The following is a 25,000-nucleotide window of genomic DNA, read 5'->3' as shown; positions in this document are numbered from 1 at the left end:
CTGAAGAGTAATTTTAAGTAGTCTGTGACCAATGCAACTATATAAACCTTTAACAATGATACTGTCTCTAGCTTCTTTTGAAAAAAAGTGTTATGTCATAGATTTCTATTTCACATATATGCTTTTTTTTTTTATAAAATATCTTTCATAAAGCTAAAAGAACTCAGATACTTTACGATATAGCAGTCAATCTTATTTTGGCAAAAAGTAATTTTCTGTAGTCCATAACCATTTATAATATATGAGATATCTGGGGTACCTTTTGCAAGAGAGAGAGAGAGAGAGAGAGAGAGAGAGAGAGAGAGAGAGAGAGAGAGAGAGAGAGAGAGAGAGAGAGAGAGATATATTAATTTGCATTATTAGATTATGCTGGCCGTAACGTAGCATTGGCATGAGCAACATATGCAAATATGCACATGCTATTATGGTTAATGTAAATATTTTTGCGATATTCAAGAAATTGCTACCAAATACTAGAGATGTTTACTTGCACTTAAAATGTCATTAAAACGCTCACAAATATAAAATTACATATATATGTATATCTATATGTATATATATATATATATATATATATATATATACATATATATATATATATATATATATATATATATATATATATATATATATATATATATATATACACTGTATATACATATATATGTTTATATATATATATAAATAAATAAATATATATATTTGGATAAATGAATCAATATATATATATATATATATATATATATATATATACATATACTGTATATATATATATATATATATATATATATATATATATATATATATATATATATATATATATATATATATATATATATATATATATATATATATATATATGTATATATATATATATATATATATATATATATATATCTATATATATGTTGTATATATATGTGTATATATATAAATATATTTATATATATATATATATATATATATATATATATATTCATATACTGTATATACATATATATATATATATATATATATATATATATATAGCTATATATATATATATATATATATATATATATATATATATATATATCTATATAAATATATATCTATAAATATATATATATGTATATATATATATATATATATATATATATATATATATATATATTTATATATATATGCATATCTAAATATATATACGTATATATACATATTCAAATAAGCCATATATATATTTTTGATACATTAATGTCTGGATTCTCTTAACGACCTCGGGATCAGAGTCCCAGGCGCCGAGGTCGTTAAGAGAATCCAGACATTAATGTATCAAAAATGTATATGGCTTATTTGAATATGAAAAACACGTCTAAATGTGCAAAATTTATCATATATACATATATATATGCATATATAAATATATATACATACACATATACATATGTATATATATATATATATATATATATATATATATATATATATATATATATATATATATATATATATATATAAATATATATATATATATATATATATATATATATATATATATATATATATATATATATATATATATATTTCCTACATTCATTTCTTTAGTTATCACGACATTTCTGTAAAAATTGGAGTAGCTTGCAATCTATTTCTTAGAGGTTTGAGAATCTGTTCCCCAGCCTACCTAAATAAAGAATTTGAAATCATCCGTAAACAACTCGCCCAGCTATTCTACCCGACGTATGTCATAGAAAAGGCCATCAACAAAGCCAACACGATATATTATAAAGATCATGATGTTACTAACCAAAGAGATTTTAAAAATAAGATAAAACTCCCATATATAGAAGGTATTAAAAATATAACAAATCATATCAAAACTGAGAACCCCTTTGTCTTTTCATATCCAAAGACCATAGGAAGCGCCCTTATTAATGTTTATCAAAATAAAAGAGAGATAGAATCCGGCGTTTACAAAGTACCTTGTAGGGATTGTGAAAAAGTGTACGTTGGGCAAACTGGCCGTTCGCTATCTCAAAGATTATCCGAACACAAAAGATCTGTTAGATATGGGTATGAAAACTCGGGGATTTTCATTCACCTTAGGGATTTAGGGCACCAGATTAACTGGAGTGAGTCGTCTTTGCTTTTTAAGAGTACCTGTCCGTACAGAAGGAAAATCCTGGAATCAGCCATCATAAATCAATCAAACACAATGAACCTATGTGGGGGCCAATGGAAAGCTGACACAGTGGACAATACTCTTCTCAACCCTATCATTAAGAAGATAATCCACGGAGACCGACCACCAGACATGCATCAGAGGTCAAGACTTCCTCCAAGCGGCTCAACAATAAGAACACGCATCTGGATGTAATTAAATTTGGCTAATCCTTCCAGCAATTATAACAACTATAGAACAATTGAACACACCCTTTTGCTTTCATATATAAACCGTCACTCTCCACTGTAATTCTCACTTTAACTTTACTTCCTGAAGAGGGTCGATGTTTATTGACCGAAATATAGTGTGATTTATTCATATTTCCTGTGTTTCTTTTATGGGCCTTTTTGAAAAAACATGTTAAACTGTTCGATTACAGTTATAAATAAGACATATATATATATATATATATATATATATATATATATATATATATATATATATATATATATATATATATATATATACATATATACATATATATATATATATATATATATATATATATATATATATATATATATATATATATATATAATAAACATATATATATATATATATATATATATATATATATATATATATATATATATATATATATATATATATAATTATATATAATTCTACTTTGTTTTAAGATTGTCATAGTTATGAGACTTATAATGAGGGAAACATAAATCAAAATATAATGTTGATTGTAATATAAGTTGATTATTACATGTAAATAAAGCTAAGAATTATCAAGAAATAATAGGAGCAATGAAAAATCATTTAAATGCAACGAACATTAAGATAACTTATACAGTGAAAATAAACGAACGTTATAAGAAAAACCGAAACCTTTTCTCTTTCAATACCATGCGCGTATAGTATAACGCATTCCTGTAGTGACTATAGTTCCCATCAACAACTACACTCTACAATAAATTATATAGAAATTTGATGATGAGGAAAGGCGTATCTTCTACCAGCTGTTAAATTTTGAAAACTATGTTCTCAAGATTAAGTATAATCTATGACAATCATATAAACTCCATGACCTCAACAAAGGTATATCTCTACAACACTAGAAATTGTAAGAAGAGCGTCACATACTGCAAAGCTTTTAGGAAAGCCAAACTGTAATCTATGGGAAAATGCTTACATTCAGCATATCAATTTAAAAGTTTTGCCGGAAGACACTAAGAAATCTTTGGTGGGAGTCAGCAACGATACAACAATGCCAAACACATTTACTTACTGGAATATCATTCCCGATTCTTTGATAAATGTGAAATACGTGTAACGAACCTCTTGTTGCTAGCTTTTTAAAAACAACAGAAAACTTTGAAGTTAAGAAATGAGCTGTCTTTGAATATGGAGAAAAAGGAGTGCTACCATTTGAGTCTACAGCTCCACAAATATCACGGTCTGGTAAATGAGTGATTTCAAGGGGCCGAAAAGAGATTTCAGCTAGTTAACTCAAAGCGATACAGAAATGAGGAAGATATAGTTTTTTATCAGTGCTTAGTGGCAAACACATGAGTCCGAAGCGTTGTTTTTTTCTTTGGCTAACAAGTGACAGTGCCGTGTGGTATAGGAAAAGGGGACACTGTTAAGTTCATTCACAAAGATTGAAGAATTGAAGTTAATCCACTACTTGTGATTCTTGGTTGTACCAGAAAAGGATTCCTTTATTGTTAAATTGTATCCTTTTTTCATTAAAGCATAAACTTCTTGAGCAAGAGATTCTAGCTGATTATAGTTATTCCAAGTTAAATCAAAATGTTACTTTCTCAAAGAGGAAAAGCTTGTTTCTCCAATCAAGCGATTCAACAACCATAACTCAATAAAAGATTTCTCATTCATTCAGTATTCTAACAGTGATTATGGATGCATCTATCCATTATATTGACCAGATATTCATTTAGGAGCAAAGCAAGTTCCATCCCTTTATATATTTTGAACAATTTATTATGAAAAGATGTCTCAAAAACCATCCCTCTCTGTTCGAGATTTGATTAAATATATATCACAATATCATGAAATGAAGCCATAGTCATACGTCCCAACAGGAAAACCATTCATCCTTATTATAATGTACGGTATATTCATAATCTGCAATTGTGATATCAGTGATCTTAGAATACATTACGGCCTCAGTGTCTGATATCACTTTGCCTTAGACATTCTTTCAACCGTCATGAAAACACTTTAGGGAATAGTAATTTTAGTTATGATGCACTAATGTATAGAGAAAGCAGGTTGATGGCCATCCTTCAGTTTCTGGCTTATTTATTGCGTACCGAAATCTATATCCGTCAATATTTTTTGCTTAATATGACAACTCATATTATTTCTTATAGTAATGACTATGCAAAAAAGTTAGAAAAATATCGAAAATATACCTTAACATTTTATAAAACTTTTTAATGACTGTTAATCAAAAGTTTATCTTAGAGTTGTTTTAATGTAAAAATATATGATCCCAAGTAACTGGGATATATTCCACTGGAAAGATTTAACACAGCAGCGCTGTGATTTACCCTTTGACTCTTAGAATAATATAAAAACATATCTTATTTTTCTTGCATTGGAAAACATTGATTTTGCATCAAATACAATCTCAAAAAAATCTATTGGTTATCTGAAAGAATATGCTTTTAAGCAATATCATCAAAGGGACCCGATTCATTCACCCTCTTTGAGTCTTTGAGTTTATTATTGTTTACTGAATAAATCTTTCATACAAAAAATATATATTTTTTTTTCTTTTTATTTATGTAGGAAATTAGCTATAACACCAATTACTTATTGCGATACTAAAAATAATGTTATAGGATATGTTAACTGCAGAACAATCAATTTCCCTTTGAATCCATTTTTTTCATTTGACTTTTCTCTTTGCATACACATTCGGCTAATAGGGTTCGTTAGTCCTTGAACTTCTTTTCATCTAACCATTCAATCAATTGATCATAGATACAGTATATATATATATATATATATATATATATATATATATATATATATATATATATATATATATATATATATATATATATATATATCTGAGTTTATATGTATGGTTATATATATGTATATATAGATATATATGGACATATATATATATATATATATATATATATATATATATATATATATATATATATATATATATATATATATATATATATATATGTATATATATATATATATATATATATATATATATATATATGTATGTATATATATATATATATATATATATATATATATATATATATATATATATATATATATAGAAACTGCTGTTCTTAATTTAGGAGATAGTCCAAAACACTACCCTGAGGAACCCCAGTTGTTACATTCTAATACTCCTTGTTATGCCATCAACAACCCCTTTCTTCACTGTATCACCAAAATCTCAATAATGATTCTAAGAGAAGTTTTCCATATTTTGTTTTATTGCATGAGCACATCACATGGACGATTAGCAGCGGTATTCAAATTATGTAATTACCGTATTTAACATTTTGATGACAGCCTATTTTTTTTTATAATTTTGGTTTTTTATTTTTCCAGAAAATAGTGCTTTTGACGAGTAGGAAGTATGAAGACCAGAAGAATTTTTAATTAAATATCTCACAAGTTTGTTTCTCTAGGTTGTTTATCTACAAATGGGAAAGTTTTCACAAACAATCCCCAAATTAGAATAAAGAATTTGATAAAAAAAAGTGAAGAAATAAAATTTTTTCCAATATATCATTCAATATCTCCTAAAATAGTTTCACAGTAAAACGTTAGCATTTGCTATATTAGAATGAAGATTTTACTTTTTTCTAATACGCACACACACACACACACACACACGCGCATATATGTATCTATATATATATATATATATATATATATATATATATATATATATATATATATATATATATATATATATATATATATATATATATATATATATATACATATATATATTAAGATAGTGGCCTCCGTCAAATAAATTATAACGATTTCTTCCGTTGTATGATTTTTTGAAATTCCATGAAAAAAATGGTTGACATTTTCATTGAATGAGACAGAAAATTCTAATAATTAATTCATGATATTTATTGAATATCAATAGGAACTTTATTATAAATTAATTAACCTCGGGAATGGAATCTGATCATTAACACCCACAATAACCTTGATAGAAAATAAGTGCACTTAATATTTACAAGAAAATGGGATTGGTTTTCATAGAAGACATAACCTAAAACGACAACAAACAACTTATCTTTCAACAACCTTGAGCTAATAAAAAAAAAATGCAATAATTCTGGCTTAAATTACACCCACTATCTCAATCAGTTTCCATCTATTAACACATGTGCTAGCTTGACATTCCTCACCAAAATCTGTAAAGCAAACCCCGTTCTTTTTACACGAGTAGGACTGAATGATATATAAGCCTCTTCCTTCGCATCTTATCACTTTTAAGTAAAGTATTAGGAGCAGGGCTATTATCCATCGTGGAGAGAATAATATTTTGTTTCTCTCTCTCTTCCACCTACAATTATCAGGTTTGTTATCACTATTTTCCCCGCCATTTGTTATGTTTGATGATAAAAAGAAAATTATTGGTATTTAGCTGCGTTACTAGTTCGCATACTCTGGATGAATTTGTCCTGGAACTTTTTTGTCACGTTTTCAAGAGATGCACAATCCGGGTTAGAACTGAAGATCTGAATAATTTCTCTTTCTTATTTCCTCACAAGTGGAGTTCTCGGACAGGAAGGATACTGCACAATTTAAGAATATCCTTTTTTTTTTTTTTTTTTTTTTTTTAAGGATACTGTATCACATCCAAAGAGAACATGCACACGAGGCAAACCTGCAACATTCTTAACCCAGTTGTAAAATATTTTCTCCAATGCTGCACACTGGGTGCTTGATATTGGAGTTTTCCTTTTTACATCAAGTAACATCTGTTGTGACTAGTGATAACTACTTGAATGCCATGTTTACTGACTCCTGCACATTTAGATCTGCATTTCCTTCTGCAAGCTTTATAAGTACCACCTGCTCCTTCACAGTTTCAGACAAGATGTCAATAAAACTCCATTTGTTTAAATAAAATCCTTATTTGCATTATTAAAGATTTGAGAAAGGGCCAGATTTACATCTGGGGCATCAATTACGCCCCAAACACGTTTTTGAGGAGTCACGCATTTTATACATGCACTATTGCTGTACCAATAAAAGAAAACAGTGCAATAGATTTTTTCTTGCATGTGATATCTTCAAATGTTTCTCCTATGGTCCATTTCATGCATTGAAGCATAGAGTCATCATCAAAAGCAAGACATTTGTCTTCAAGCATTTTTCAAGGAACCTGTATTCGAATTTCTGGCTTTTTCGCGGAAAAAAAAATTCTGTTTTAAAAAATTGCTCTTATAGAAAGTAAGTGGAATCTAGTTACCTATTTTTTAGTCTCTATAGGCTACATCGTACATGCAAGATAAACTCTTTTTGAGGAAAATAGATAGAAACAATATGGAAATAATTTATCTTGCGAAACAGTTTAAGATGTGTAACACAAAATCTTCAATTAACTGAATTTCTCCTTTCTTTTGAAATGTTTTTTTACTGGTTCATGTGAGATCTTCTTTCAAAAAAAATATATATATATATATATATATATATATATATATATATATATATATATATATATATATATATATATATATATATATATATATATATATATATATATATATATTGTAATTCGTAATATTTAAAATTTTATTTTCAATGGACTAAATTACAAATCCGTTTCCTTTAATCTTCTCTATGATATAATCTGTGAATTAACTTTTTCATCATAACTGTTTTTATCAATAATAGGAAGGGGATGAATTTTATCATCATTTGTTGTGAACAATGTTACCCAGCAGGAGTTCTTGGTGCTCGTGAAGCTGTGGCTCTGCTGTATTAATATCCCATTGTTGTTGCTAATTCTTGCCAGGAACACAATGATTGATGTGTTGTTATGGGATGCTGCTTTATTTGCAGATTTCTCTACTACAAGACTATTTTCGGACGACTGATATCAACGTAAGGGTACAAAAAGTTTAAGTGATATAATGCAAACAATCCAGCATCAAGTATAAGCGTACCAATTAACCCTATCCTATTCTGGATATAAACTATTGAAAATTTACTTTTCTTGATGTACTTGACATAGAATCTAATACTGAAGTATGTATAAAACAGTACATATAATCAATTACATTATGGAAGTCATACACGTCTGAATGCCATGATATTGCATGATAAGTATAGCGCTATAGTGTTACATAAGCTTTGTATATAACTTATGACACCTCACGAGTCACACACTCAACATTATTATCAATAGTATTACCATAATTACAAATATTCTAAAAAATTTCTCTTCCAGTTGTCTTTTTATTTTTAAGTTTTTATGGTTTATATATGAAATATTTATTCTAATGTTGTTACTGTTCCTAAAATCTTATATTTTTCCTGGTTTCCTTTCCTCACTTGGCTATTTTCCCTGTTGGATCCCATAGGATTATAGCATCCTGGTTTTCTAACAAGGGTTGTAGCATAGAAAGTAATAATAAACGGATTTTGAGCGAAGCGAAAAATCTATTTTTGGGTGAGATGGCCATGTCATCCTGATGGAAGTTCCTTAAAGTAGCTTCCTAAGGGATATATGTACTACAGTGATATTCCCAGAGAATTTTACCTTTAGGTATCCAGAATTCTAACTCCTGGCGCGAATATCCTTAAAATTTCTCCTAAGGATATCGCATAATATCAGCGGACGCATTCTTGACACGCCTCCATAGCAATCTGCACCCCAAACAGCGTTTTGGCTTCGAGGAGGATGTGGCAAAATAAAAGGGAGCCATCCAAAGGCTATCTCTGCTCTCGTAATACTATGGGGAATACAACAGCGCCATTCCCACGATGGCGGACATTCCTTGTAGCATTGAGCGTGGTGTTACAGATACAGTACCACGGGAGGGATACTGTGAAGATCTTTTCTTTTAGAAGAGATGGGTGGGTCCATCAGGAAGACATAACGATCTCACCCAAAACTAGATTTTTCGCTTTGCTCAAAATCCGTTTTTTGGGCTCAAGCCATGTCGTCCTGATGGAAGCATACCAGAGCATTAGTGTATCTGTGGATTTTTAATCAGTGCCTTAACCTTATAGCAACCTTTTCTATGGTCATGGGGACCACATGAGACAGGGGACGTTACTGTTATTCGTCACCATCACTAATCATAACCAATTTTAGTGCTTCCTGCCTCCTACAGGGAAGAGTCATTCTAGACAGTAGAAAAGGGATCTTGAGGTTAACATACATAGTATGGACATACAAAAGTACACACTGAATATACAAATAGTCTCATAGTTGTATATTTTGCTAAAATAACATCATTGTCTCTTATATCTATAATTTGATGTATACAAATGTATGAGGGATACTTACTTTGGTAAGTTGAAGAGCTCTGGCATGTATACATACAATTGTCTGGCGAAGGTGGACGCACTACATTCTAATAGACATTTATTACTAATAAATGACTAAAAGATGTTCAGTAAAACGAATGTAGTATGACAATGGGATTATACCTGTAACAAGTACAGAGACTATATTTCCTTCTTGAAGGAAGAAATGATGAGTGCCACTCTCAGACTGAAGGAAAATTATAAAACAATTTCTCTTCATAATTCCTGTACTGGTTACTTCTATCTGCACTGTGTACTTCGTACACCGGCACTAGTGCTATCTGTATAATTCCACACCTGGGATTTTGAACAGAGCTAGTGTTATCATGGTAACACTTAATTAAAAGAAGTCACACCTAAGAAGGGTGACCACTTCTTCCTTTAATTGACAGTCCCAGTCAATTAGCTGTTCATCGTAGAATTAGACGGCAGGTTAAATATTCTACCAGGTGTCACCACATATTGCTTCAGATCATGGATTTGTCTAGCATAGTGTATATAGAACACTCTGGATGATTCTCATTCGTTACATGTGTGAGGACATGTGAGGTCCCAAACCATAAACTGTTTACCACAGTAATTAGGGGGCTGGTTTTAATACACTACCAGCCGCCACTACGAAGTGTTTCAGTTCATGCACTTGCATAGTGTTTGTAAAACACTCTGGATGAGTTCCATCCAGTGTATGAACGAAGACGCTCAAAGTCCATATACTGAAAGAAGTTCAGTGATGAAGCAATCTTTCTCGGATCATGACCTGCGGGAGTACTATCTGGATCCGCTCTACAAATAAAGTAGGTGAGCTTCGCCCTTAGTTGTTTACGGATAAATTTGATCCAGAAGTTTCTCCTTTAAAGAGCTGTCCTCACCTGAAGTCTGAAGTTCTATGAAGATAGACCTTTAGACACTCTACAGGACATAGAGAGACATTTTCCTTCAGAGGGCAGATTCTCCAGGGACCCCACCTCTTAGTGGGTAGCTCGTTTTCAGCGAGAAAGGATGGGTTAGGAAATATATTCAGTTCTCCTACTTCCGTGAACTGAATGTGACCCTCATCTCTGGATAGGGCCACTATTTCACTAACTCTAGCCCCAGAGGTAATAGCGAACAGAAAAATAACCTTTTGGGTTAGATCCTTAAGAGAACAATCTTCATTGTTCACAGATGAGGCATAATATAAGACCTTGTCCAAAGACCAAGAGATGGGCTTTGGTGGTACCGCGGGCTTAAGCCTAGCACATGCCTTCGGAATCTTATTAAAGATTTCATTCGCCAGATCCACTTGAAAGGCATATAGGAGAGGCCTAGTCAATGCTGGCTTGCACGTATTCATCATATTGGCCGCCAGACCTTGGCTATGAAGGTGGACAAAGAAGGACAGACAGAAGTTCATTAAAATTTCTTTCGGTCCTTTTGCTTTCACAAACGCAACCCACTTTCTCCAGGGAGACTCATATTGTCTTCTAGTTGACTTGGCCTTGTATTCTTCTAAGAATTCTATATTGCCTTTTGAGATCCCAAACCTTTTTCTAATCGCTAGAGCGAGAAAATCATAAAATGAAGGGTTTGGGTTCTCTGTGATGAAACGAAGGCAGTTTATTTCTGAATCTTCGGAAATATACCTAGGGTCAGAGCTAGGACCAGCCTCATCTAGTCTATCAGCCCCACCAGAGGATCCTCGTATGGGGCTATATAGCGGGGTAGTTTCTTGAAGAAGCTCGTGATGAACAGGCCGAATTGCAGTTCCGTGACTTGTTCCCATCTGGGAGGGAATATGTCTGCGCCCATGGACCTTTCTAACTCTATCGGTTTGTATCAAAATAGAGTATCCACCGTCACATCGTGGATCAGTTGTAAATGAAGTGCTGGTAGGTGCCTTCCCCTTAAGCGAGGGATGGGTAATTTCACCAAGACTGAATGAATCGTTTGAATGTGACGTCTTATCATCGCTTCGGTGTACCAGATCAGTCGTAGGGAATCTGATCTGTGTGGAGGGGACTTCCCCACCCATGAAAGGACCAGCAGAGTCTTGGGACTTTCGTGCTCTAATTTCTGTTAGAGAAGCGATTAAATAGGGACCGATCTCAGTCTTTTTTTATCTCTTCAAGCGTTTGATGCGTGTTTTCTCCAAGCTCTTAACGCATCTTTCCAGTGTGCCCTTAGCACCAGGTCTGTCACTATAGCGAACAGGGGAAAGTTTAGCGCTTTTTCCTGTTGGCGTTTTGGAATTCTGACTGAATACCTGAGTCTCTTGACAGACCTCACTAGCTCCTTTTATATTTCCAAAGGAGAGGAGAGTTGATGTGACTGAGGGCTTCGATGGTTTTTTAAACATCGAAAACCCTGAGCTGGAGAAAGTCGAGTCTTCTAGAAGGTTATCTTGCATCCGTGATGTCCCAGGAACCGGGTCATCTCTATGAATGCACATTGGCCGGACACTTCGGATGCTGCCCACTCCAGCCTCTTGATCAGGTATATTAATACCTGAACTATTTCTAGGCTTGAATTTGACGTGACTAAGTTCGTCAATCCTTTGAAGATACTGAGAACTGTGAGTCCGACACATATCTTCCTTAGGATGAATGTTTCTCTCTGTAACATGAATTCTAGATAGGAGGAAGGGGGGGGTGGTTGACTGGAAGGTTCCGAAGGACACCTTTCAGGTCTGACAAGACTACGAACACACTTAATTGGACCAAGATCCGTATGTTCAGAAGGATTAACATTCAGAACTTGGTGTTTTTTATGAACTTGTTGAGTGGCGACTAGTTCAGAATGGCTCATTGATATCTTGAGTCCTTCTCGTGAACACGAAGCAGCCTTCCCTGAAACTCGATGAGCTAAAGTTTTCTTACTACCTGTATGCTCTATAGCTCTCAGGATACACCTCCAGGAGGGTTTTGAACTGAAGGAGAAGGTAAGGAAATGATGGTAGGGATATTTCTGTTTCCCATCAATGGCTCATCTTAAATAAGTTTTGGACCGAAGGATCGAAGGTCCTGCGATCCTGAGGGAAAGTTCCTCCTAGCCGAAGCGTCTTTATACTACGAGTAGTCAGTAGGCTTAGACTTTCGACCATCTGCCTGTAGCACCGTGGTCACTGGAATAGTGGGATGTTGTTGAGTAGCCTGGATATTTCCAGCATTTCCGATCTTCTTTTGAGGTTGGGGACCCACAACCACAGAAGATTTTCTCTTTGAAGGAATGCTCCTTTTTTGGAGAAGACCTATGTTCTTCATGGTGGCGTTCTTAATTACTTCCTTAGTGACCTTGTGTGGGAAGAGGTCTTTAACCTAGATGTTGGAAGATATTAGCTTCCTTGTTTCGTGTTTTACTGTTGCATCAGCGAACACAAACTCTCTACATGCTCTCCTAGCCTCCTACAGGGAAGAGTCATTCTAGACAGTAAAAAAGGGATCTTGAGGTTAACATACATAGTATGACCATACATAAGTACACACTGAATATACAAATAGTCTCATAGTTGTATATTTTGCTAAAATAACATCAGTGTCTCTTATATCTATAATTTGATGCATACAAATATATGAGGAATACTTACTTTGGTAAGTTGAAGAACTCTGGCATGTATACATACAATTGTCTGGCGAAGGTGGACGCACTACATTCTAATAGACATTTATTACTAATAAATGACTAAAAGATGTTCAGTAAAACGAATGTAGTATGACAATGGGATTATAACTGTAACAAGTACAGAGACTAAATTTCCTTCTTGAAGGAAGAAATGATGAGTGCCACTCTCAGACTGAAGGAAAATTATAAAACAATTTCTCTTCATAATTCCTGTACTGGTTACTTCTATCTGCACTGTGTACTTCGTACACCGGCACTAGTGCTATCTGTATAATTCCACACCTTGGATTTTGAACAGAGCTAGTGTTATCATAGTAACACCTAATTAAAAGAAGTCACACCTAAGAAGGGTGACCACTTCTTCCTTTAATTGACAGTCCCAGTCAATTAGCTGTTCATCGTAGAATTAGACGGCAGGTTAAATATTCTACCAGGTGTCACCACATATTGCTTCAGATCATGGATTTGTCTAGCATAGTGTATGTAGAACACTCTGGATAATTCTCATTCGTTACATGTGCGAGGACATGTGAGGTCCCAAACCATAAACTGTTTACCACAGTCATTAGGGGGCAGGTTTTAATACACTACCTGCCGCCACTACGAAGTGTTTCAGTTCATGCGCTTGCATAGTGTTTGTAAAACACTCTGGATGATTTCCATCCAGTGTATGAACGAAGGCACTCAAAGTCCATATACTGAAAGAAGTTCAGTGATGAAGCAATCTTTCTCGGATCATGACCTGTGGGAGTACTGTCTGGATCCGCTCTACGAATAAAGTAGGTGAGCTTCGCCCTTAGTTGTTTAGGGATAAATTTGATCCAGAAGTTTCTCCTTTAAAGAGCTGTCCTCACCTGAAGTCTGAAGTTCTACGAAGATAGACCTTTAGACACTCTACCGGACATAGAGAGACATCTTCCTTCAGAGGGCAGATTCTCCAGGGACCCCACCTCTTAGTGGGTAGCTCGTTTTTAGCGAGAAAGGATGGATTAGGAAATAGATTCAGTTCTCCCACTTCCGTGAACTGAATGTGACCCTCTTCTCTGGATAGGGCCACTATTTCACTAACTCTAGCCCCAGAGGTAATAGCGAACAGAAAAATAACCTTTTGGGTTAGATCCTTAAGAGAACAATCTTCATTGTTCACAGATGAGGCATAATATAAGACCTTGTCCAAAGACCAAGAGATGGGCTTTGGTGGTACCGCGGGCTTAAGCCTAGCACATGCCTTCGGAATCTTATTGAAGATTTCATTCGCCAGATCCACTTGAAAGGCATATAGGAGAGGCCTAGTCAATGCTGGCTTGCACGTATTCATCATATTGGCCGCCAGACCTTGGCTATGAAGGTGGACAAAGAAGGACAGACAGAAGTTAATTGAAATTTCTTTCGGTCCTTTTGCTTTCACAAACGCAACCCACTTTTTCCAGGAAGACTCATATTGTCTTCTAGTTGACTTGGTCTTGTATTCTTCTAAGAATTCTATATTGCCTTTTGAGATCCCAAACCTTTTTCTAACCGCTAGAGCGAGAAAATCATGATATGAAGGGTTTGGGTTCTCTGTGATAAAACGAAGGCAGTTAATTTCTGAATCTTCGGAAATATACCTAGGGTCAGAGCTAGGACCAGCCTCATCTAGTCTATCAGCCCCAATAGAGGATCCTCGTATGGGGCTATATAGCGGGGTAGTTTCTTGAAGTAGCTCATGATGAACAGGTCGATTTGCAGTGCCGTGACTTGTTCCCATCTGGGAGGGAATATGTCTGCGCCCATGGACCTTTCTAACTCTATCGGTTTGTATCGAAATAGAGTATCCACCGTCACATCGTGGATCAGTTGTAAATGAAGTGCTGATAGGTGCCGTCCCTTTAAGAGAGGGATGGGTAACTTCACCAAGAATGAATGAGACGTTCGAATGTGACGTCTTATTATCGCTTCGGTGTACCAGATCAGTCATAGGGAGTTTGATCTGTGTGGAGGGGGCTTCCCCGCCCATGAAAGGACCAGCAGAGTCCTGGGACTTTCGTGCTCTAATTTCTGTTAGAGAAGCGATTAAATAGGGACCGATCTCAGTCTTTTTTTTATCTCTTCAAGCGTTTGATGCGTGTTTTCTCTAAGCTCTTAACGCATCTTTCCAGTGTGCCCTTAGCACCAGGTCTGTCACTATAGCGAACAGGGGAAAGTTTAGCGCTTTTTCCTGTTGGCGTTTTGGAATTCTGACTGAATACCTGAGTCTCCTGACAGACCTCACGAGCTCCTTTTATATTTCCAAAGGAGAGGAGAGTTGATGTGACTGAGGGCTTCGATGGTTTTTTAAACATCGAAACCCTTGAGCTGGAGAAAGTCGAGACTTCTAGAAGGTTATCTTGCATCCGTGATGTCCCAGGAACCGGGTCATCTCTATGAATGCACATTGGCCGGACACTTCGGGTGCTGCCCACTCCAGCCTCTTGAGCAGGTATATTAATACCTGAAATATTTCTAGGCTTGAATTTGACGTGACTAAGTTCGTCAATTCTTTGAAGATACTTAGGACTGTGAGTCCGACACATATCTTCCTTAGGATGAATGTTACTATCCGTAACATGAATTCTAGATAGGAGGAAGGGGGGTGGTTGAATGGAAGGTTCTGAAGGACACATTTCAGGTCTGAGAAGACTACGAACACCCTTAATTGGACCAAGGTCCATATGTTCAGAAGGATTAACATTCAGAACTTGGTGTTTTCTTATGAACTTGTTGAGTGGCGACAAGGTCAGAATGGCTCATTGATATCTTGAGTCCTTCTCGTGATCACGAAGCAGCCTTCCCTGGAACTCGATGAGCTAAAGTTTTCTTACTACCTGTATGCTCTATAGCTCTCAGGTATACTCCTCCAGGAGGGTTTTGAAGTGTAGGAGAAGGTAAGAAAAAAATGGTAAGGATATTTCTGTTTCCCATCAATGGCTCATCTTGAATAGGCTTTGGACCGAAGGATCGAAGGTCCTGCGATCCTGAGGGAAAGTTCCTCCTAGCCGAAGCATCTTTATGCTTCGAGTAGTTAGTAGGCTTAGACTTTCGACCATCTGCCTGTAGCACCGTGGTCACTGGAATAGTGGGATGTTGTTGAGCAGCCCGGATATTTCCAGCATTTTCTATCTTCTTTTTAGGTTGGGGACCCACAACCACAGAAGATTTTCTCTTTGAAGGAATGCTCCATTTTTGGAGAAGACCCATGTTCTCCATGGTGGCGTTCTTAATTACTTCCTTAGTGACCTCGTGTGGGAAGAGGTCTTTACCCCAGATGTTGGAAGATATTAGCTTCCTTATTTCGTGTTTTACTGTTGCATCAGCGAACACAAACTCTCTACATGCTCTCCTAGCCCTCATATAGGCGTAAATGTCCTTCACCAAGATAGCCAAATGCATTTTGGCTATGACCATGAGCATGTCTGGGGTACTTTCGTAGGTTGAACACAACTCTATATAGTTTTGTAGAGAAAGGGATGTCGCAAGTCTCTTCTTTGACTTCTATTCATTACACAAGAGCAACTCAGACAATTTAGGGAGACATACCTTGAATTGTAGACTTGCGACGTCCCTGTCTAATTTTCCTACTGAAAATGTCAAATGGACTTCCTTCCCATCCTTTTCCTGTCCGGGAAAAACTGGTGACAAAGGCTTGCATTCGTCGAGTGTGGGATATGGCTTACCAGCCTCTACCGCTTTGGCAACAAAAGTAAATGCCTTCCCTGTAAAGGAGAATGAGAGTGAAGTAGAAGCAAGAAAGGAAGGGTGTCCGTTATTCAGTGAGAATACCTTCGACTCTGAATAACCAGCCTTTCTTAGACTACCTGAAAGGATAGTCTGTGCCTTATCATGGTCGAGACTCGAGACCTCCTTTGGTTCCGTTCCTCTTCTTGACTTTGGTTCGTACTTCAGTCGAACCCAACAATTAGGGAAAGCATCAAAGCATGTCCAAAATTGAATTTTGTCCAAAGGAACAGCACCTATTTTCTCTGAGATGCAGAGATTGCCATTTGAAATCAGCATCTGCTCCGCGAACCTCCAGGGATTGGTTATGGAGCATATTGGTAGGTCTTGATTCATGGGTCGTTTGAATGACCCCTAGGAAGCGACAAGAGAAACTTTACGAGGATCTATCTTGCGTTTTACTTCCTGCTTTTCGTTTTGTCTACGAAAGCTCTCTATTTGATTCTTCACCTGGATACATAATTGTACCACATTATCCAAATTAGGGGGAGAAGACGAAGATGTCGACATCGATGGCTCTAAAGCCGGCACAGGCGGAGGAAATTCCAACGCAACATTTTCCTCTTCTACCTTGGGGCATTTCTTGCCCTAAATCCCAAAGGTTTTCTGGCCGTCAGGGGATGTAGTTAGCTCCTGAGGCACTACTGTTTCCTCACTCGCTTCCGGAAGTAGTAGCTTACGCATCCCATCATTAGGTAGGAAAGGTCCCGGAGAGATCTTTTGAAAGCCTCTCACCCAGTTGCGTAATTTATATTAAGCCGTATCCCTAGTCTCTGTAGACTTGGGATTTTCGAAACCTTCGGACATTAATGTCCGACATATATTGCAAACCTGTGGGTTCCAATAATGTAGGGATCCGAAAATAATATTGCAGGGGGCATGAAACCTGCAAGTATTATGACCGTAAAAATACTTACTCTTGGCCTTGCAGAAAACTGCAGCACAAGGTATCTGGTGTTCCTCCTGTAAAGAAAGGAAAACCAAATGAGTATACAATAGATTATCTCCTTGACAATCAACATGCAAATGTCCTTTATAATAGAGTAGCTTAGGATGGTAAGCTATAAAGGGATAGTAGGAGATACATACTTGTGTACCCCTGTGAGCAAATGCTGTTGCCTCCCCTCAGTATTAACTACATGGAGATTTATCTATAGAGTAACTCCAAGTAGAAGGACTCTTACCCATAGGGGTAGAAAAGTATCAAATCACTGTCCCAAAATAATGTTAATACTGTGGGGTCAGGATGACTGATTCTCGATCTGAATATTGAAGAAAACTATTCATTCAACATATGAACGGTACCAGCAGAATGCTCGTACAAGGGTACCCAAGGTATGTCAGAAAATACTACTGTATCATGGTACTGTAGTTTTCTAATTGCAGTAAGTCTATATTGCAATTGACTGGCTACTGTACATCATGTATTGTAGTCTAGTCATTATGCTGCCTTCATAGTAGCACTTGACAGCATTGTCCATCTAGCATGAAGCCAGCTGGACTAGGAAAATAAAGACATATATTTGTATATCCCCACCCTTTAAGGGTTAGGAGTGTATTACTCCTGCCTTGAAGTTTTTAATATTGCAGGGTAATCCTAATACTGATTTCTAATCAGGATATTAAAGAAATCATATTCATTCAATATAGGATTGGGCTCAGCAAATGCCTGTGTTGGATATCCAAAATATATTGGAAATAACTACTAGTATAAACTATATAGTAGTTTTCTATCTACAGTATATTTTATACTGCCGATATAATGGCTACCTGTATAATATTTACAGTAGTTCAGCCGGCATGTAGCCGGCATAGCTAGGTCATGCCGGCATACCCGGCATGCTATCTAGAGAGAGAGAGAGAGAGAGAGATAGCATGAAAAAAAGGCTACTCTTTACTGTGAATGTATATAGTAATTAAGGATGTAAAAGTCTAATTTGACTGCCCTTTTCCAGAAAGAAGGTTCTAATAGAAGGGGAGAATGTACCATTCAGGCTTCCATGCAGCTACAGTACTATTGCCGACAAGGTACCGCCGATACACTGCCTGCCAGCAAGTCCAGCAGTACCAGTAAAGTCGGCATGCTGCCAACTGAGTCAGCACTATCTGTGCCGGCCTGGCCGGCAGTACCCCGGCAACAGGACCTGTAGCAGCAGTCCAAGGGAGGACTGAAGAACCTTGGGAACAGAAGGGACTTCCCTTTCACGGCCATCATGGTTGCCGGCAGCCATCTTGGCTGCCGGCTGGGCCGGCAGTTGCCGACAGATGATGTGGTTGGCAGCAGTATGCTCTGCCGTCAACCAAAGACATGGCTAGAGAGGGAGTCTGGCTGGCTCCGGCAACCTACCAGCAAAGGTAAGGTTGCAAGATGCCGGCCTAAAGAAAGACAATGGCACAGCCATCAAAAGTGGACAAAGGGGTAGGGAACAGGGTCCTGTAACGCGTGTGAAAGGAACTGGCAAAAATTGTCAATCCTACCACCTGTAAAAGAAACTCTGTTTCGGTATCGGCAGAATCCCAGGGTACAGGAGAGACTCAGTTCTCCATCCCAGAGATTGCCGACACAGTTAAGGGGATGGCGGCACTGCCGCTTCCTCTCAACAAAGAAGAAACAGAGTTCCAGTGCCACGTATCCTAGGCTAAAGAAAATTACTCTTCAGCCCAGAGTACTGTGGCATAGGACTAGTCTTTTAGTCGCAAGGAGAAGATGTTATCCTACCATAACTTCAAGTGCGGCTAATGAGGGCTAACCTCCATTGCCGGCCACCTAGCCGGCAGGGGAATGATGGTATCCTACAACCCATTCGCCCTTCCGGCAGGTCGCCGACATAAGACTAAATACTCTGAGATTCTGACTAAATCACAAAACCTCATGGTATACCCAAGGGCGTCACTGGCTTCTAAAATGTGGGGGGGACATTGACAGGCGAGGCTGGCGAGCGCAGCGAGCCCTCACAGCTGGGGGGTCCGGGGGGGGGGGGGGGGCGCTGTAAGCCCCCCTGAGAAATCTTTTTAATTTATTACCTTTTTTGGTGCTTTTAAAGGCACCTGAGCAACATATTTCAGCAAAATACAAGACCTGTATCCTGCCTGAAATCTTGTTATAAGCCTTTTAATTTTGTATCTGTCTGTCAAGTTATACAAAATAATTTTAATATTTCTTAAATTCATTGGCCAAACATGATGACATTAAAGCTTTGAGCATGAAGTATTACCTTAGACCCTTTGTAATGATTAAGATATAAACACTATTATATTACTTGAAAATTTTAATAAAGCCTGATTAAATCAACATGCATGGTTTATTAAATGATTAATTCACATTATATGAAAGCAAGACTCATGTTGTTTCATTCAAATAAGATTATTATCATATCATTTAAAGTATTAAGACAAAAAATAACCTGTGTCAATCCTAGCAATTCTGTTAGTCAGAATCTACCAAAAATGGTCCTTCGTTTGTCTTCTGCTCGGATGAACTCCTCAGCAATCGCCTGTGGACTTAAGGTAACTAGACGGTCACGATGTACATGGCAAATCATGAGGTGGTTAAGGCGTTAGCTGAATATTACATTGGTATAATCACCATAGTGAATACTAAAAATGTGGGGGGGAGAAATGATACTATGTCCCCCCCACTTTGAAAAGTGGGGGGGACTTGTCCCCTCCGTCCCCCACCTGTTGACGCCCATGGGTATACCACAACCAACGGTTAAGGGAAGAGGCAGGAAAAACCCTAAGTTGGCCATGTCTGAATAAAATTCAAGGCACGGCTATTAGGGTTGTAGCCTGAGGCTACACTCAGAGGGAAAGAGATTACCCTTAAGTCTCCGAAGAGACGTGTAATGTTTCATAACATTCTAGGAGGTATCAGTCTCCACTGAATGAAAACAATACACGAGGGTAACCGGGGAAAGTCTGAACGTAAAGTAGAAAGTCTAGGTAAGGTTACCTAGGATATACGAGATCTCGGTTACCTAAATCACCGAAACTATACGATCGACAGAAAAGGGGGAAACAAAAATTATGCACATTATCGAAACTTTACAAGAATAATTGCCTAAATAGCTAAATAATTAAAATGATTAAATAAAGCTATTAAAAACTGGAAGTCGTTCTGCTATCTAAATAACACATGCCTAACGAAAGACGGTGCCATGGCGCCTCCAGTAACTGGCCTAGCCCTTAAACACAATAAAATACCCTAATTTCATTGTGAAACAGGAGCTAATATATACTCATAGTAAAGACCTGATACTCAACTTTCCAGAGGCGGAAGAAGATGGAGAAAGCATAATAATAATCCTGTAAAACGATCGAAAACTTAGATCACCGAGCGAGATCGCTACAAAAAAAGGAATGTCCGCCATCGTGGGAATGGCGCTGTTGTATTCCCAATAGTATTACGAGAGCGGGGATAGCCTTTGGACGGTTCCCTCGAAGCCAAAACGCTATTTGGGGTACAGATTGTTATGGAGGCGTGTCAAGAATGCGACCGCTGATATTATGCGATATCCTTAGGAGAAATTTTAAGGATATTTGCGCCAGGAGTTAGAATTCTGGATACCTAAAGGTGAAATTCTCTGGGAATATCACTGTAGTACATATATCCCTTAGGAAGCTACTTTAAGGAACTTCCATCAGGACGACTTGGCTTGGCCCAAAAATAATAATAATAATAATAATAATAATAATAATAATAATAATAATAATAATAATAATAATAATAATAATAATAATAATAATAATAATAGTTCGGTATAACCATTCCTTTGTATATCTGTAATAAATCCCTAAAGTGAAGGATAAAAGGAGGATTACATTTCCATAAATATGATATATCATTGGTCCAAAAAATGATGATAAATTTAATAAAAAAAAATAAGTGAATCATATATAAGAAAATATCTGATAGAATAAGTATTACCGTTTAAATTACAAGGAGTACAAATTTCACCCCAGTCAGTTTAAATCAGTGGCCTTTCAGAGATGTCATCTCGGATGGGTCGTAAATCTTCATTTATCTTGATTTTAAATGGAACTGAGCTTGACAAGAAATACGGCGAGGCTTGAAGAGGAATGCAAGAACCAAACGGAATACAGAGAGAGAGAGAGAGAGAGAGAGAGAGAGAGAGAGAGAGAGAGAGAGAGAGAGCGAGAGAGAGAGAGAGAGAGAGAGAGAGAGAGAGAGAGCGAGAGAGAGAGAGAGAGAGAGAGAGAGAGAGAGAGAGAGATGGCCTGGAAATGGGAAAATTGTATATTGCAATACGTTTTGTAAAGAGGAATCATGGATTAACATTTATTATAGAATGTTAAAAATTAGAAAACAAACAAAAGCGGAATCAATAGGATTTTAGTAGAGAAAAAGCCAGTTTGTAACCTTTTCTTGTTAATAAGCATTTATTTTATTTTTGTTTTTCTTTTTAGCTTTGTGACGCTAACATTTAAATAGAATTCCCTTTTATCATGAGAAACGGGTAATTATTGAGATACAAGAGAGTTAAAGGATATGCCAAGGTCTGGTCAGACCTTTTGATGTTGGTTCCCTCCCTATATATAGCTCTTCCCTTTGTTCACACATAGAGTACTGAATAGAATAACATATTCGTAACACATTCTTCTCTTTCATCCCATATAAAACAACACAGCGTTGTACGTCTTTCAGTCTTATTAAAGTGGATGTGTAGTTGAAATTTTGATTAGTAAGTTTGGAATAGCTTATACCTATGATAATTTGCTTTTCTTGAAGGATATTACAAAAATCATAACCAATTTCTCTGGACTGATAGGTTTATATCATTTACATCATGGCCTTCCATTTTCTTGGGGTGGAGTTTTTTCGTTAAAGTGTACACCCAAAAAGACATTTCTGTCGGTTTGCTTCTCCCTCCTTTTATTCAAATTGTGTGGGTCAGTTTTGGAAAAAAAAAAAAAAAAAAAAACAGTCAATAATGGCTTTATCTTGTTCAGGAGGTTATTTTATTATTCTTTTTTTTATCTTCACTTGTATATTGTATTTTCATTTTCAAAACCATCTTTACCGTTTTCCATTAAGCTGAATTAGCTATCTTTTAAGGAACTTTACCTTGTAAGAATTATAATGTCTTTTTTATATGGGTCACATTATTATTTTATCATAACGATCATGTTTCCTTCAAAGTAAAATATACGTGTGATGCTCTCTTTATAGTTTCATGTACCATGGAAAAATTTCCAGAGTCTGGTCGTGAGTGGGTTTCACTTTTATGCTGCTTTTAACCCCATCATGCATATCCATTCAAAAGGATGTTACCTAAATTCTTGTAGTTTATATAAAATTTTAGTGTCATTAAATAAAAATATCTATTTGAAAAACAATACAGTTTATACCTTCTTGTATTGCTCATGAAATCAATATAATAACAAATCCTTTTATGAATTTCCAATACTAATCTTTTCTACCGAAATCTAGTTTGTTCATTCTTCCATTATAAAAAGATATGAACTCGACGCTGGATTGACTATCATGTGTAGGAACTGACCCACTTTTACTAAAATTCCCACTGTTGTTCCTCGGAATTTTATTCCCGGCACGTGCTTCCTGCATCATTGATTGTTTGTGTCAAATGATGGAGGGAGCTTGCCAAACTGGAGATGTGTTTCATTTGTAGATATTTTACAGCAACCATGACCTACTTAGTGCTATATCCTGAAAGATATATAATGTACAAATAAAGAATACTGTTATTGAATGTCTTGGTAGACTGTGTATTACATAAGTGTAAACCTTACTCACTTGATGCAAGATAAGTAAAGCATCTGCCTCTGCTATTACGCTATATATTACTCATGCCCCCCAAGGGAGCTTATTGAATACGCTCTCGGAGGAGGAAAAACAATTAGGAAGAGAAAAAGAAAAGAAATATTATAAATGAACACTTGCTATTCAGCAATATTTTTTCTTCAAATATTTTGGAGAGAAGGCCTTTATGCGAAATTATACTACTACTACTACTACTACTACTACTACTATTACTACTACTACAAATAATAATAATAATAATAATAATAATAATAATAATAATAATAATAATAATAATAATAATAATAATAATAACCAGTTGCAACTCATGACGGATATTGTTTATGAGATAGGCATTGTAAGTCGTTGATGTCGCTCACTTTTACGCAGCTCACTATAATGTTCCATTCAACAGCTTGTTTAAAAAGACTAAATGATAGCTGTATCTTTTCAACAGTAGATATTAACATGGCATTTGTAGGACAGGGAAACTATGTTCCACATCAATCAGTGAAATTTTCATTTGGATATGTAAATTATTCAAGGAACTATTTACTCTACCGACAAAGATAACCATTTAACCCATACATATATAAAGGTTTGCTGAAGTTTTTCTATGGATGATATCAACAGGACTATTGTTATGAACAAATCAAATATCCATCACGCAAATCCCTTCACATTTCATTTAGATATATGAAGTATTCTATGAGCAATTTACAGCGCCACCGAAAATGAGCCTCAGGCAGATATCGAAAAAAATGGCTTCTGTTACTTTTCTATGGCAAGTATCAATACGAAAACTGGTATGAATGTTGTTCATATAACATCATCAAACCGTGAGAAAATCACTTAGATATCTATAAACTTTAGGTGTAGTTTGCTGTTCATCACTGATTTTTTAGCTAAAAATCGTCACTTTCGAACAAAAGTGACGGCCAGGGCATGCTTATAGCAGGTATGAACATAAAAATTTTCAAAAACAAAGCTTACATAAAACTAAATAATGCCTTAAAATTTCATTTGAATATCATTATTGGTATAGAAGTTGATAAACCCGCATGCCGTAAATATCAGCTGCTCCTATAATAATTAATTGGTAATGACTGGGCGATGGGTTTACTGGACTATTTTAGTGGTGA

This window comes from Palaemon carinicauda, chromosome 1 (genome assembly GCF_036898095.1).
Source record: "Palaemon carinicauda isolate YSFRI2023 chromosome 1, ASM3689809v2, whole genome shotgun sequence".
Taxonomy (NCBI): domain Eukaryota; kingdom Metazoa; phylum Arthropoda; class Malacostraca; order Decapoda; family Palaemonidae; genus Palaemon; species Palaemon carinicauda.
The sequence above is the reverse complement of the archived record's forward strand: the minus strand, read 5'-3'. Positions refer to the sequence as shown.